The 17,092-nt window shown below is 37.6% G+C and overlaps 1 protein-coding gene across 8 annotated transcripts in view; it reads left to right on the top strand.

The window, feature by feature from the left end:
- Positions 1-6,080, top strand: part of LOC126248035 (phosphatidylinositol-binding clathrin assembly protein LAP) — a 176,812-nt gene extending 170,732 nt beyond the window's left edge. For all 8 annotated transcript variants that reach the window (XM_049948656.1, XM_049948655.1, XM_049948654.1 and 5 more), the window contains one exon: positions 3,414-6,080. The gene's annotated coding sequence lies outside the window, so the exon portion shown is untranslated. The remainder of the gene's footprint in view (positions 1-3,413) is intronic.
- Positions 6,081-17,092: the final 11,012 nt, after the last annotated feature.

Raw genomic sequence — 17,092 nt, 5'->3', positions numbered from 1 at the left:
TTACTTGAGGCTGTTGATTAGTGTTCATTGAGTATTTGGTGAATTATCTGTTCCTATTTGAGATTGGCTAGACATCAAAGAAGTCAAACATCCAGTTACAGCAAATTTGAGGATGAGATAGTGTTGGTGAGACAAAAGTGAATATTAATAATAGAAATACCTGGACAGTTAACAGGCATGTCACAACCATTGATCTAATAACAATAATTAGAAAATGCCATCCATTTTTCAAACAACTAGATATGTAAATAAGTCTAGTCCAAGCTGGGACAAGTGATCTCAAAATTTCTATTACCTACCAGGAATTATTGTTTGGCCTATGATTGGAACTGTGTAATGTATTGATGCCATTGATCAAAATATCTGTAAATGAGGAATATGGGTGTTGCAGATATGCGGCAGGAGCTTGTGTTGTGGAATACCTCCATCCAACCAATAGTGCCCTAATACTATATATGTCTGCTTCTTCTGTTACAGGGAATATTTAAAGCCAAGGTTTACATTTTTCTTCCAAGTAATGTAGTACATGCTCTAGCAAATGTTCCTGTAAATGGCTGCAATTTTAAATGCAAGTGCACCAAACTATGTACACAACTTGTCAGGCAGGATTTGGCAAAACTGACATAAAATTCCTCTAAAACAATTCAAAAGTTAATCATTTCATGACTGAAAATAAGTGACAGAATGAACTTGCCCAGCACAGTACAGTGTTAGTGGTTTCAGGCATTGGTTACCATCTATTACAAATATAGTAAATACTGAAAGTGTTCAGGTGGGGAAACATTGAGAAATTCAGAAAAGGAACGCTGATACTTTGTTGTAGGGAAATAATTTGTTGATTCTGGATTTTGCACAAAGGGTTTCACATGAGAGAAAGTAAAGTGCAGGGCGTGGCAGTTTCTCGCAGTAACATCTGAAAGTATGAAGTAATGCCACTTTTATTCTGGGTATTTTGCTGCAAGACCTTGGCCATATATCAAAATGGGGAAACAAACCAAAAAGAAAGTGTTACTCAACAAAGTGAACTGCAGGTCCAGCTGTGTAAGTCATGGGTATGTTCATAGTGGTGTATGTTGGTACCATGCAACCCGGACATGGGAAGTGATAGTGATGCCTCTGTGCACAGATAAGACAGTTTCCTGTTAACATCACTAAATTTTTAGGTTAGAATTACGAGAGGTGTTAACTAAGTAATGCAATACATTTTTTCTCAACCAATTTAAACTGGGAAAATGTGGAATTTTTTGTGGGACATAATCTGCTTCAACCATTATAGTGTCATGAAGTTCAAATAAGTAGTGCTGTGTGTAGCCTTCAAAATGTCACTGGTGACAAGGGTGCATTCCAAGCAGAGAGCTGTCATTGAATTTTTTTTAGTGCAAAATGATAGCAACACAGATACTCGTAGGTGCTCGCAGAAGGTCTACAGTGACCTGACAGTGAACTAAAGTACAGGGAGTCGTTGGGTGAGGTGTTTGTCATCCTTGCAACAGGGTCCCACAAACCTGTCCAATCTCCCACGTCCCAGCCAGCCACACGTGGCAAAGACTACTGCAACTCAACTGGATGACCATGTTGATAGTGCTGAGATAGTTGTCCACCAGTTAGGGTACTCGGTGTGTTTGCGCGCCCGCTGGGTTCCTCGCCGCATAACAGATCGTAAAGAGCTATGAAGGACAGTCTGTGTGGAATTTCTTGCGCTCATTGTGAGTGTTATTGTGACACTTTTGTCAGTCATCATTCACAGGCAATGACACAGGAGTTCATCACCTCGAACTGGAAACAAAACGGCAATATGTGGAGTAGCCCCACACCACTTCTTCTCTGAAGAATAAGTTCAAAGCTGGACCCTCAGCACGTAAAGTCATGGTGACTGTTTCCTGGGACTCTGAATGGGGTTATTCTGTAAGATATCCTCCCTTGTGATGCGACGATCGACTCTGAAGTGTCTCGTGCTACCCTCGGGAAACTGAAGAAACAACTTCAGAGTGTTGACAATTACGAAAATGCAAATGAACTTCAGTCTCTGTGACAGTGCAAGACCTCACCTAAGTCTGCGCACCAGAGAGTAGCTTGTAAAACGTCGTTGGGCTGTTATTACTCATCCACACTACAGCCTGGATTTCACACCTTCGGACTTCCATCTGTTTGGCCCAATGAAGAATGCGGGAAACAGTATATCGATAATGGGGAGGCTATTGGCGCAGCAGTATATTTGTTCTGTTCGGCCAGTGGAGTAAGGCTTCGAATGGAGATTATATTGAAAAATACGGCTCTTGTAGTCCAAAGGAATAATATGGTGTAATAGAATCCTTAATAAAACCAACCTCCTGTCAGAAAAATGTGCTGCAAATAGGAAAGTGACTGAATGTGCAAGTGAAATGTTAAAGTTGATCAAGCAGTGTGAAATTATGGCAGTTTGGGAAGAGTGAAGTGATATTGAATTTTCTAACCCCTACCCCCACCTCCCCCTCCCCACCAGTAGTTCTGTGGTAAACAATGCAGAGAAATAAAAATACTGCAAAACCTGAATAAATTAGTAGTCAGTGAGTGATACAGTTGAAAGGTGGTATAATTCAAAGACAGACTTACCAAACAAGGTTTTGATGGAAAAATGAAGCATCAGAATTAGTGACCAGTGGTTTATTCTGGCAAAATGTGGGTTCATATACAATAATGAATTTTAAAAATCATATTGTGTGATGAATGTTGTTAAAGTGCTGATTAATATTCACATGTCAGTGCACTAAATAGAACGGACAAGTAATAAGTGACAGTACACCACTTTTAAGGATACTAGCGTAGGATTTTAGTACCATCCCTCACTTCCTCGGGTACAAATATTGTGGAGGTGTTAACTTTGTCAGGTCTTACGTTTACTGTATTAGAAATTACCTAATTGGTTGTTTGCAGAACCTACAGAATTTCAGATGGTAAAATAATTGTTAAACACACAAGTCTGGTTGAAAACTATTTTAGTATCAGAACTTCTGGGAATAGTGATGTAACATCTACAGAACATGCTTTTTTTATATTAATTCCTGTGAGTACTAATATTTAGTAGAATGTAATCTCACCTTGGATTCAATCAGGTAACAATAAAAATGTTGTTTAAAAAAAATTTGAAATTTGTTTGTTGCATATGTTGTTTGCTCTTAACTGCATATTCAGCCTTAAAAGTTGAATGGAATGGTTTTTGAATTGTTTAAAGTTTAAGCTTTGTCACAGTTTAACAGTAATGTTCTGTACAATTAATCAATCACTCATTAGAGTTTTGTGTTACACACAATTCCTGGAGAGAGAGAGAGAGAGAGAGAGAGAGAGAGAGAGAGTGTGTGTGTGTGTGTGTGTGTGTGTGTGTGTGTGTGTTCTAAAAAAATCTTGAAACTGAGTTCTCCATTTTTATTTTGCAGGGATGTAAATAAAGCTCTCAACAAACTTAGACCCCTCAAATTAATGTGCTGAAGTTCCAATAGTTTCATGTGGATCTGAATAATTCGTTGGTGACTTCCAGTGATATGGTTCTAGCACAGTATGCATGGATACTGATGACATTAAAGGCTGTGGTGTACAATGAGTTAAGATTTTTGTTTACAAGGCCCTTGTGCTTATGACTTAGTTCTGAAGAAACATTGTTTGTGAAGGGTAGATCTGGTTGCAGTGAGTGTAAGGTGTACAATCTCAAATTGTCACATACAGAGGTAAAGGAAACTGTTGGTTATGTTGTTAAATTTGGTATATTATTCCACTGCTTTTTACAACCAAAGAGTATTAAAGTAATTTGGAATTGTTTGTCAGACCAATAAAATCAAAATTTGTTGGATGTTTAGTATTCACAAGGAAAGTTAAATTTGTATGTTAGGTTTGTATTAATTGTTGCTCATCTTGCCCTCCTCCAACTGAACACAATAGAGTGGACACTTATAGTAATTGATATTTGGTAATTGAAAGTGTACTGTTGGAGCAGTTTGAGCAGAGTTTAGTTCCCTCATTAGGTTAATATTGATATATATTAAATGTTGAGGTCCTGCTCATTGTTCTGTTTTGCATTCCATAAGTGGAGCAAAGGCTAAGTTATAATCTGAATGTTTGCATTGTGATTGTGCAAAACTGTTGTACAGGTGTTAATAAGACTTTTGCTTTCTATTTGTAAACTTCCTAGGTATAGTATCAAATTAACTTCACTGTACAGTAATTATAATGGAGATAGCTACTGGTGCAAGTATTAAATTAACATCTTGTAACTTACTCTGAAGTATGTGACAGTAATGAAGTGTAGAGATTGATTTCAGTGTACTCATTTTGAGTAAATATTTGTTTCTAGTGAGTAGTTGACACATCCTGTATTCATTGCATGACATGGCAGGTTTAAATTATGTTGGTAATTGTAACTACAAGAGGAAAAAATTTCATGTGGATTGCAACAAGTTTCACTGTTTATTTTTGACAGTATAGATTCAAATTACTAATCTTATTTAGATAATTACAGTTAATTGAACGTACATTAATTTTCTGTAAAAACTGAAGACGTTTAAACAGCAGCAGTGCAAGTAAACTAAAATGTTTTGCAAGCATGTTTTAACACCATGGTTTGTGTGTGTTAAATAGATCTGTTTCCTGTACTTACAAAATTGAAAGTGAGTCTGTTGGATTTAAAGTGAATCGAATATTCATTGTTGATTATGAATGGGAATGAATGAAATAGAAGATAGTGCTCCAGTAGAAAGCACTGTAAGATAAGTGTATCGAAATTTATCTTAAAGGAAACTGTATATAAGATATATTATGTGTGTTAAATGTTTAACAGCATTTATGTTCCCCAATACTGTACATGTGTATTGTATTAAGATTGATGTTGATAAATGTATATCTATATATAAACTTCATTCAGTCCTGTAGATGTACTCAGTAAAGAAGAGGATGCGTGTTTCTCAACTTCGTCTTCCTTGGTGAACCTCGATAGTGCTTCTTTCTGACCCATCATTCCTCCCAGTAGACTAGAATCCATAAAATTTTTAGAAAATGTTTCCCAGTTTTGCAGTTACTTTTAATTTTTATATGTGTACGTTAGTAATGATTTTGTTGACCACAACAAGCACGTGTTCCACATTCTCTCTAAGCTGGACTGCAGTTTCCTTGTGTAGAAAGGAACACTGAAAACTCATTCACATATTTCTAGCATATGTAAGTCATTGCTGTGTGTATGAAAAAGAATATGTGTGTAATCTTATTGAAGCATTGTAATGTGTCCAATGTTAACATAGCACTAACAGTGTAATTTTGTCACAGAAATGCTTTAAGTGTTCTAAGGTATATACTGGCTGTAAGTTTGCTGAATATTCATTTGTAACAGGGCACATTTGCCTGCAGTGTTAGTTACCCATCACGTGTGTGTGTGTGTGTGTGTGTGTGTGTGTGTGTGTGTGTGTGTGTGTGTGTGTGTGTGTGTGTGTGTGTACGCGCACATAGTTGCACGTAAGTCTTCATGTGCATGACAGGCAGATATTAAATGTTGATTGTAACAAGACAATATTATGGTATAAGTGTTGCAGTGGTCTATACTGTAGAAACTTACTTAAAATTCCGTAAAGAGTTTTTTATGTAATGTTTCTAGACTGAGAATGAATATTTTCCTTATCTGTCAAAGCTTAATATTGTACAGTAGCCATTGCCATTTGCACGCCTCATTAAATTCAAACAAAACATACATACAGGAAATGATGTAGGAGATGTTAGACAAAATATAGATAAAAATATGCTGTTGTTCAATGAACTATTGAAGTATACTGTAGTAAACATGTCAAGAGATATAATATATGTTTTCAGTGTGAATCTACCAGAACTTCGTTTTTATTTAAGTTCATAGAAGTCTTTAATTTCCTGAATTTTCATCCTATTTGTATGTGTGTGAATTCAGTCCTAGATGGTTTATTCACATAATTGATGTTCATATCATTGTAGGAAAGCAAGGCAGAGACTTATGCTGAGGTGCAGTACAAATCACCTCAGATTAAACCACATTTTATCAAGTTTCAGTTTAGACTATGTATGGAATAAAGATGTTACCTGTTGGAGCTAAATTTTGTGAAAATGTGTTGGCTTCCAGTTCATTATCCTAAAAATCTTTCGTAACCAATATAGGTTGAATGTTAAAATAATGCATCTGGAACTTTTCATATATGCTACTGTCAAATTCAGTCTTTTAATACTGTTCCTATTCTCATGGGTTTTAGTTATATGAATTTTGAGTGAAATAGAGGAGTTTTGTACAACACTTTGTTGTCCATAAATTTTGCTCACAAGTCGCAGCATTGTGAAAACACATTAAATTTATCTGAATCGCTTTTTCTCTTGATGGATATTTGCTTCATTTGATAAATTTGTCCTTTTCTAAAAAAAACTAGTGTGGTCTGCCAATATGAACTGGGTGTAGTACATATCAAACATTTTTACATAATGTTGAACCTCTCCTCTGAACATATTTGGAGCAACTTCATGCATTGCCAACTTGTTGGATTATTACCTTCAAGTGATAGTACTGGAAAAAATTCAGGTTACTCAGATATGCAAAGCAATGTATAACAAGTTTGCTCAGTGCATTATATTGTTTTGTAGTGGTAGTAATAAAGTGTAAAATTCCAGATTGACAAATTAGAATTTTATGGTATAACAGTATTTCTTAGAAGTAAAATGACTGATCACATCAGATGAGTATAGATCTGAAAGGCTGTTTATTTCCAAATGAATATCTGAATATGAAGTATGAAATTAAAAGGTAACATCAATGAAATAATAATTTTTTTATACAACTCGTGGAATTATTTTCTTTGGCGGAATAAAACCCTATTACTGATAAAACAGCTGCTGTATAGTCATAGATACTGCACAACAAAACTGTTAGGATAAGTAATTTTTCACCAACAAGGCCATTCTAGTATTTCATCAAAGAATCCTTTACTCACCTCAGAAGTCATGACATAATTATGAACAATCTTGAGATTGTCCTGTTTTGTTGATTTGATTGGAACTCTTCCTTATTTATAGGCCCTTCTGAAATGGTTCATAAGAGGTGCATTTCTTGGTCCATGCTGAGACAAATGGAATGATGGACAACACTCCCAATGAAGCGACAGAATGATTTGCAGGGTAATGGAACTCTGAGAAAGATACGGGAGCAAATTACACTTCGGTGCTTCTAGGAATGTTCTTCCCAGTTGAATCATCACTTAGTGTTGTTTTCCTGTAATGCTTAGGCCACAAAGTGTCCACATCAATGATAAGCTTCTTCCACCATTTGTACGATAACATCCCTTTTTGCATTAGCAATGATTGCACAATAGTCTCTTGGAGTGTAGATTCTGTTGCACCACTCAATTTTTTTTTCTTGAAAAACACCAAAATCCCTGTCGCAAGGTAGAAAGAAATGACCTCTAATAGGGAAGTGGTGAATAATTTTCTCGAATTGATCTTCAACCAAACCCATGAATATATAAAAAGATTCCTATTTTGACCTGAACGCGCATCAGAGTAAAAGTGTAGTTTCTTTGTGCCTGGTTTAATCTCATTGATTAGGTAGACCAATCTGAAAGTACACACCTCATTGACACCTTTCTTGACTTGACCCTCATGATTCATGTATACAGGGTTATTACAAATGATTGAATCGATTTCACAGCTCTACAATAACTTTATTATTTGAGATATTTTCACAATGCTTTGCACACACATACAAAAACTCAGTTTTTTTACGCATCCACAAATGTTCGATATGTGCCCCTTTAGTGATTCGGCAGACATCAAGCCGATAGTAAAGTTCCTCTCACACTTGGCGCAGCATGTCCCCATCAATGAGTTCGAAAGCATCGTTGATGCGAGCTCGCAGTTCTGGCACGTTTCTTGGTAGAGGAGGTTTAAACACTGAATCTTTCACATAACCCCACCGAAAGAAATCTCATGGGGTTAAGTCGGGAGAGCGTGGAGGCCATGACATGAATTGCTGATCATGATCTCCACCACGACCAATCCATCGGTTTTCCAATCTCCTGTTTAAGAAATGCCGAACATCATGATGGAAGTGCGGTGGAGCACCATCCTGTTGAAAGATGAAGTCGGCGCTGTCGATCTCCAGTTATGGCATGAGCCAATTTTCCAGCATGTCCAGATACACGTGTCCTGTAACCTTTTTTTCGCAGAAGAAAAAGGGGCCGTAAACTTTAAACCGTGAGATTGCACAAAACACGTTAACTTTTGGTGAATTGCGAATTTGCTGCATGAATACGTGAGGATTCTCCACTGCCCAGATTCGCACATTGTGTCTGTTCACTTCACGATTAAGAAAAAATGTTGCTTCATCACTGAAAACAAGTTTCGCACTGAACGCATCCTCTTCCATGAGCTGTTACAACCGCACCGAAAATTCAAAGCGTTTGACTTTGTCATCGGGTGACAGGGCTTGTAGCAATTGTAAACGGTAGCCTTTTCCGTAAGATTTTCCAAACCGTCGTCTGTGGTACGTTTAGCTCCCTGCTTTCTTTATTCGTCGACTTCCGCGGGCTACGCATGAAACTTGCCCGCACGCGTTTAACCGTTTCTTCGCTCACTGCAGGCCGACCAGTTGATTTCCCCTTACAGAGGCATCCAGAAGCTTTAAACTGCGCATACCATCGCCGAGTGGAGTTAGCAGTTGGTGGATCTTTGTTGAACTTCGTCCTGAAGTGTCGTTGCACTGTTATGACTGACTGATGTGAGTGCATTTCAAGCACAACATACGCTTTCTCGGCTCCTGTCGCCATTTTGTCTCACTGCACTCTCGAGCGCTCTGGGGGCAGAAACCTGAAGTGCGGCTTCAGTCGAACAAAACTGAGTTTTTCTACGTATCTGTAGTGTGTCGTGACCATATGTCAATGAATGGAGCTACAGTGAATTTATGAAACCGCTTCAATCATTTGTAATAGCCCTGTATTATGGTACTATTGTCCTGGAGGTGGTGCATAGTAAATACATGAAGTCATAGTGTCCTTAGGTAGAATATTTCCTGACAAGGTATGAGACGGGGGTAAATTTTGCATGAAGTCAAAGGCAGCACACACTGTATCATTGGGCTGACAGGATTCTGAGCATGCTTTCATACACGAATAAAATTAGACTTCTGTGCATGTGAATACTTAGTTCACTTGCCGTTGCTAATTTAATATTTTGCGATAAGTACAGAGACTTCATTTTGACTTAATTCATCACTGGTACTGCACACACCTGTGTGGGGTCCACTGAATCTGTAGGCAAAGTTCTTGTTGAAATAACATAAAATGCATATTCTTATTTAAGATTAGGATGTTCCTCACAAAATAATTCCTGCATTTTTTAAGATTCTGCCTTCCATCTAATTATTTCACTCCTTTTCCACCATAATGAGATGTTTTGACTGGAAACTTGAAAATATGGTCTCGAATTTCAGTGCAGGTTTCATGTCTTATTAAATCCCCTCTTGTCTACTTTCTTTCATTAGCAGCTTAGCAATCCTGAATAAACACTTCTGTGGTATACTGTGTAAGCTAATGACTGCGTTCTTACATGCCTACAGACGCTCATAATGTCTAATTATGTAAGATGTATATGCAGTCACATAGCACTTTATATTCTGTGTTTAGATTAACGACCCTAAGTCTTTGCCATTTAATGGGATGCTGTTCAGTTTCTCTCTGTAGGTGGATATCCCATTCATCTTTGGTTTCATCGTCGTAAAAAGTATTAAATAGCTGCGGCTTCTTCTCTTGCAATTTATTGAAGCATTGACGTTTGCACCACACACACACACACACACACACACACACACACACACACGTTACCTGGGTAAAATCATTGTCGGACATAAATTAAGTAATCATAACTTCAGTATCAATAACCCCTTTTATGGAAGTGATATGGTTGGACAGATAATATTTAGGTAATACGAATTTGTCAGACCTGCATGAAGGTCTGATACTTTACGGAGGAACTACCTTTCCTGCATAGCTTGTATGTGCAGTACCCTAAACCCTTAATCAGTTTACTTTATTCATGGCATAATTTTCTTCCTTGTGTTGACATGTCTTTCTTAAATAACTTCATTATCCACAATGAAAATACGTTTATGAACACAGCACGAGAAGATATGCACAGCACAACAGCCACATGGGCTATAACGTCAATAATACTAAATATCCACGCAAACAAAACAAAGCGTGCCAATCTTGACATCTGAAACATAGCAGCATCTCTGGTGCTGATAGATGTTCTGTGTTGAAACGCACTAACTGCAGGACTAAGTTCCTTTAGACACAGAATGACTAATCTGATTGCTGTGTTAATGGAACTTGTGATGCCGTAGCATGGTTCCTTTCTACACCAAAACGTGCATCTTTCTTATTAGAATGCAAAATCATGCTAAAATGAATGTGTCAAAATTTAGTGCCTTTCAACAAATGATTCAGTTGTTGAATTGCAGTGCAGTATGGTAGACTACCCTCCATATTGTGGATCAAGCATTCCACCATTTACTGTAATGCACAACTGCCCACTCTAAATTGCACTCTCCTCCCTCCCTCAGTCACCTGCAAAAACAAAATTAAAAAATATAAATTCCTGCGGCTTGACTTGGTCCAAATGTACATGGAGTTACTATGATAAAGACTTCTGTTCAATGGGAGTGTTTGAAGTGCACAAAGCACTCAGTGTCGTAACATGCATAACATGTTTTTCCAATACCGTTACTTCTGTACACTTAAGACTGAACCAGAAGTCTCTTCATTTCTCTCCAATACCTCTTGACATAAGGGTGTTTACGAGAATTTACTTTATTTTCTGCCAAGAAAGCAGAGGAAAAGTTCATGATCACAGAAAGTGCAGCTATTATATTCAATAGGGAATATTATGTTTTAAGTGTCCATGTGTAATTCAAGCAACTATTGCGGTTCTGAACATGCGCACCTGTACATTGTCAGGGTGGTGTGGTGGAACCTGTAGTGTCTTTCAGCACTAATAAAACATGATTAGCTAGTTAATATTCATTCATTCAGATTTACAACTGTGTCTTGTCATCAGTCTTGGCTGATGCCTCGTGCCTTTGACAAGAAATTCTGATGACTCGTGTTGTCAGTTTGGCAGGCAAGGCTGCTCCTCCAGCAGTCAGCTAAAGCCTTGTTGGCTGACTTCTGAAGTCTGTGGGCGAAGCTGTTGGGTGGGAAGCAATGGTGTGAGGCTCTGTTAATTGGGACGGATTGTGGCCTGCTTCTTTACTAGTGGTTGGAGGTCCTCACTGTTTGCTTGAAAATCTGTTACAGACGCTTTCAAGTCTGTAACGTGTTATTGTCAGAGGTATAACTTGCTCCACATAACACGTGCTAATGAATCTCTTTCTCTCCCCCTCTCAGTGGATGTTCCTCTGAATGTGTAACTTGTGCCTGGCAATTGGTGCTGATTTAGTGGTGTGTGCTCATGTATGCTTCTGCATAGCTACAGCATGTTATCACCCCTGTCTGGTGTCACCTGTGGCTGTGCTTGTACAAACTTATGACTAATTAAACTTTTCATCTTTTCTCCTCTGTAGTGTAACATAATAATTGTGAAAGGGGTATAGTGTATAAAATCTAGTTCTTAAATTTCAGTGCTATAAAGTATATACACAGCTGTGTTAGTGCTGAAATGTTTGTCATAAATGTGGTAAAAGTACCTATATTGCAAACCTAATATAAAAAAAAATTAGGCACAAATTGGTATTTATTGAAAAGTAGAAGCAAATGTGGTCTTCAATTGTGTTGTTTGTCAGGTTAGCATTTATGTCGTGGCTTTTGATTCCTCCCCCCTACCCCATTTCTGCCAACCATTAGTATTTCTGTGAGACTAAGGCATTCAAGAAAATAGTACTGCCATTGTGCATAAAAATTTTGCATTTTGTAAAAATGTCTGCACTAGAGGGCAGTTTAGATGCATTTAGATTTGAAAACTTTTGGCTGCACTAGCTTAACAGGAAGGCAGATCTGTTTCTTAACATGCATGCATGCATGCATGCATGCATGCAGAGCTCAATCTCAAGTTAGTGTGTTGATGCCACAATGAAAGATCCATTGTAGAACTGCTGAACAAAAAACTATTTTACAGCATTGATCTGTGGAAAAGCAGTTAAATATTAGCATGCCTCATAGGATAAAAATAGATTACAGCAAATGCTGTAAAGATTAATGTAAATTGCTAGATATGCCTTTAAGCAGTTTGTTCAGATTTCATTGTTTCAGAACAATGACAGTGTTCTAGTGAACTGCATTGTACTGTTACAGATTTGTGTTTTCGAGACAATTTTGGTGGTACCTTGATGTAAGGCTTGAGAAACAGGTTGCGTGTAATGTTGAGATGTGTTCTAATTTCTTACTTATGGAAATGTTGGATGTAACAGCTTAAAACCAAAATTGAATTTCCAGACAAAAAACACTTGACACTTGTGTTGGTACCATAATGGGCCCTAACGAGCCTATAAGCCTAGATTTATTTCTGTAGGATGACGAGCAACTAAAACACACCCAAAATATTAGATCATTTTATGATCTGAAATATTAACTTTGTAACAATTCATGTCCACAGGAATGTGTAGGTATTTGTTACTGTTACTAAACACCACACTGACTTATCACTTTATATGATACAGAATGATGGTTCTCTCAAAATAAATTGACTAAGCTTTGATACAGTTCTGACTTCTAATACAACTGACTCAACTAGATCTGAAGTACAGTGCTGTTGTAAACAATTGCAGTCTGGCTAAGTGTCATTGCACTCTGATGTAAGTACTCTCCCAGTAGCAGTGGTGGCGTATGGAATATATTAAGGGTATACGGAACGCACTATGCTTACAATGTTAAATTGAGCTAAAAGTTAGGAACATTTTCTCATTTCTTATTTGAACGATAATCTTGATTATTTTTTTTTTTTTCACAGAACGCAGAGATGTGTTCTGCTTTTATGCTGAATTATTAATTTTGAAAAAATAATGTATAGTTTTTCAGATATTATATTTTTTGTAAATGTTAAAAGTTATACATTTTAACAAGTATTTTAAAATTTACATCCATTAATACAAAATAATTCAACATATCTTTTAATTCAGATATATTAGGTCTTAATGAACAACTACAGAAAATTTCACCTTTTTACTATAAATAGGCCCTGAGAAAATGTACCTTATACACACAAAACTAAAGTTACGGGAAATTAGCTTCAAAGTTTTTACTTCAGTACAAGCCTGCTCCATAGCTTGTATCATCAGAATGATCCAACAGCTTCCTCTTGATGGGTCTGCGCTATGCTGTCTAGCCATCTTTGAATATACTTTTATGGCATTATCTGAAGACCTGAGCCGTTCATTGTCCGAACAAAGCATAGCTGCGGCAGTTCGTAGTCCTACACAGAGCCCCAACTTCTGCAGAACTTTGCACTTTGTTATATTGCCCTGATTGAATGATGAAACAGCATCATAAACACCAAAGTGAAGTGTGTTTATACCCACAAGCACAGTTTTAGGTAGTCTATTCCATATCACATGGTTCACACACTCATTTGGATTTTGAGTCCAGCCACAAAGACATTTCTTTAATAGACTAATATCTGCGATGTCTCGGAATATTGGTTTTATTTCATCAGTTATGGCAGGTGGCAGGTGATGAGGGTGATTGTATTGTTTCTTAGTTACCTTGCCTCTGTTGTACTTGCACCAACTATCATCTCCTTTTGGACATAGCCCATGTTTGGGATTCTCATTGTTTGAAACTGTATGGAAAAAAAGAGCGCAGACTGCTCTTCTCATTAATTCTGCATCTGCTGTATTCTGTCTTATTGCTAGACCATAGCACTTCTGAATATGATCTATTGTAGCATCTGTCTATTTTTCCCATCCAAAGTTTTTCCATCGCTCAATTTCTTGCCTTTCATGCTAGCCTTGAGCCATCGAAGTCTTGATCCCATCCTTTTCTGAACATGGCCAACACACTCCAGTTTGGAAATTTTCACATGGTTACCATAGGGTCTCAGTTCCTCAATTTCTTTGAAAGCCTTTGAGTCACCATCTCCAAGATAATTTATGTATCTAACGTTGTATCATTTTACTGAGCGTTGATAAATACTTCTTACACCAGCAACTTCCATACCACCACTTGACCCATAGTAATTTGCCATGCACTCCTCTTCGTGTTTCGTTTTCATTTTCTCCTTGCATCTGCAATGCTTGGAAAGCATTGCCACATCAACTACCTTACCAGTGTCCACACTTGTAGCTGTTACTACACCATTCAGAAATGTGTGGCCTCTCTTCTGCCAGCTTCCATCTAAAGCTATGGACAAGTCTCTGCTATTATTTTCAACAACTGCTTCCTCAACAGCATCTTTCATGATTTCCTGTGCCACATCTTCTACAGCAGAGCCTATTGCAATTATGTGTTTGTTAAATTTTGAAGGTGGAGGAGGGAGGTTCATCACACCACACATGGCACCTGCAGCCCTGCCCTTTCCTACACACCGTAATCCATATACCAGTCTAATGTTTATATCGTATAGTTTACCTGTACCTGCAGTAACATTTGAGGAATTGAAGAAAGTAACACTGTGTTTGAAATAACTGCACATCAACTCTAATTCACAACCAAGTCCTACATGTAAGGTTGTTTTCACTGAAACACATTTTCCACATTGTTTGCAGCACACATTGTTCTCCAAAACATCTGATAATAGAGAGACGTTAATTACCTCATATTTTGTAGTCCCAGCATTTAGTTTCTTGTATTCTTCTTCAATTCCAGCTAGTTTCCTTCTTGAAGCACTTTCCAGTGTAGTGGCAGCAGCATCACTCAATGTATCACTACCAGTGTTGAGGTTAGTCGCTACTGGGACATCAGATACTGATACTGATGAAGATGAATCGGACGAATTTTTAGTACACTTTACTTTCTTGCGCCAATGGACACACTTTCTAAATACCTTCAGACTAGGTCTTGGCATGTTGAAGGAAAGAAAACTCAATGACTTCTCCACATAAGACTTTCACAACAATCACACAATACAAATGGCGCAGAATCTATTGTCAACTGTCTAGCAGTGTAGCCAACAGAAAAGCTAACTCTCTTGTGCTCAATTATATCTTTGGCAAGGCTGTCTATATCAGGTATATTTCGCGTCTCATATACAAGGTGCGGAACATCATGTGTCGAAATTATTTTAAAAAATTATTTAAAATAGTTCTATTCACGTCGTCCAAATATTTTATACATGGTATTAAATGGGAGAGTCTAAATCTTTCGAAAATGCATTTACCCAAAAATCAATTTCTTCATCAAACTCTTTCCCTATACCCTTAAGGTTGTGTATACATCATCTCATTTGTTGCTGCATGTGGCAGCAACTGTCCTTAATTCTGGTTCTGTCATGAGGTACCAATTTTGACATTGGACCTTGTTCTTTGGTTGGCACTACGAAAAGTTAATCCAAAAGATAGAAAAGCAAACACATGGTATGAGTAATGAAACAGTTTTGGAATAAGGTTTGTAAGATTATTGGTAATGTGATTTATAGAAATGTTTAGTTTGTTGGTGTAATGCTATACTGTACAATGATGTTATCTTGAGTAAAGTCATTTTCAACAACTGTAAGGTAATTACGTAAGTACAGTTACATTTGTATAGCACGATCTGAATATGAATGTTATCAATCATGACCCCCTCTTCCCTCTGCTCCACCAATCAGCTGATGCCCATTTGGTTTTGTCTTAGATGTGGAATTTAGGATACACATTGGTGCAGGTAAAACCAAAATAAGGCAAGTGCTGTTAGATACTTCATTGAAAAAGAATGTTTCCCACAAAAAGATAGTTATTAATTTCCCAGCAGTGTGATGTAGTAGAGTGCTTGATGAAAGGGAAGCACGCAGAAGGGAGGAGGAAAGGAAATGAAATTAAATTTCATAGGTTGAGAGAGGGTGTGTGCTGTTACTTCAGCGATTATGTGATGGTCAGAAATACAAAGAACACCGCACCACCCTTTGGCCCGGATGTATGCACTGTTTAGGTTAGGAAGTGTGTCATAAAGTTGTTACCTCTTCTGAGGCAAGGTGGCCCATGACTGTTGCATCTGGTCCTAGATATCCTGGATGCGGCACTGGGGTGGACTTGATGTCCAAGGTAGCTCCACAGTTCTTATTGGGGGAGATATCTGGCCATTTTTTCTGGCCACGGGAGTATCTCAACATCGGGCAAACGTTTCGTATGGCATTTGCAGATCAAACAATATGTAAAACTTCACTAGTTTGTCAAATTGTGGTAGTGGGCAGGTTTGACATGTTACAACCTTCGATTGACGGCTGAGTTGATACAGTGTCGGGCATTGTTTGTGTTGTCTATCTCTGCACACTAGTGAGTGCGTTTCTTAGTGTATTGTGAGTTTTCACAATTGTGGAAACTGTATGTCTATAGATACAAACAAGAGAGAACTAGCAACTACCAAAAATTGTAGACATATTGTCTTTCCCAGCTATATGTTCTGCAGGAGGATGCTGAAGAACATCACAATTCCACAAAAAACAAACTGGGTGTGCAATAATGATAAACAGAAGTTCTCCAGTTCTTTCATTGATTTATGACATTTTTCAATATTGCAGTAGTTGAATGAATTTTCATCAGAATTCAAGGGTAAATTCATCTTTAAATTTCAACAACTCCATGGATCAGTTTGCATGTGAGAGTAAGAGAACACAGGATTTCTGTGATATACTGTTGTGCTGTCAGTTTCCTCACATACTACCAATCATGACCTTGAGTCATGCCCGATGGCTCATGTCATGTGGATACAAATTTTGCATTTCAGTTCTCCGGGATATGGCAGAGGGCACTTTCCCGAACAACTCATTTTTTCGGACAAGTGAACTTCTCATCTGTCGTGTAAAGTAAGGATCTGGGAGTAACAAAATCATGGTGTCATCATTGAACATGCGATTTGCTGAAAGTGAATGTGTTCTGTGCCGTTTGTTTACAGAGTTCATGGACTTTTCCCCAGAGGAAACTGTAACAGTAATGCCATACCTG

Source organism: Schistocerca nitens, chromosome 3, assembly GCF_023898315.1.
Source record: "Schistocerca nitens isolate TAMUIC-IGC-003100 chromosome 3, iqSchNite1.1, whole genome shotgun sequence".
NCBI lineage: Eukaryota > Metazoa > Arthropoda > Insecta > Orthoptera > Acrididae > Schistocerca > Schistocerca nitens.
Note: the sequence above shows the minus strand (reverse complement) of the source record. Positions and strands in the feature narration are given on the sequence as shown.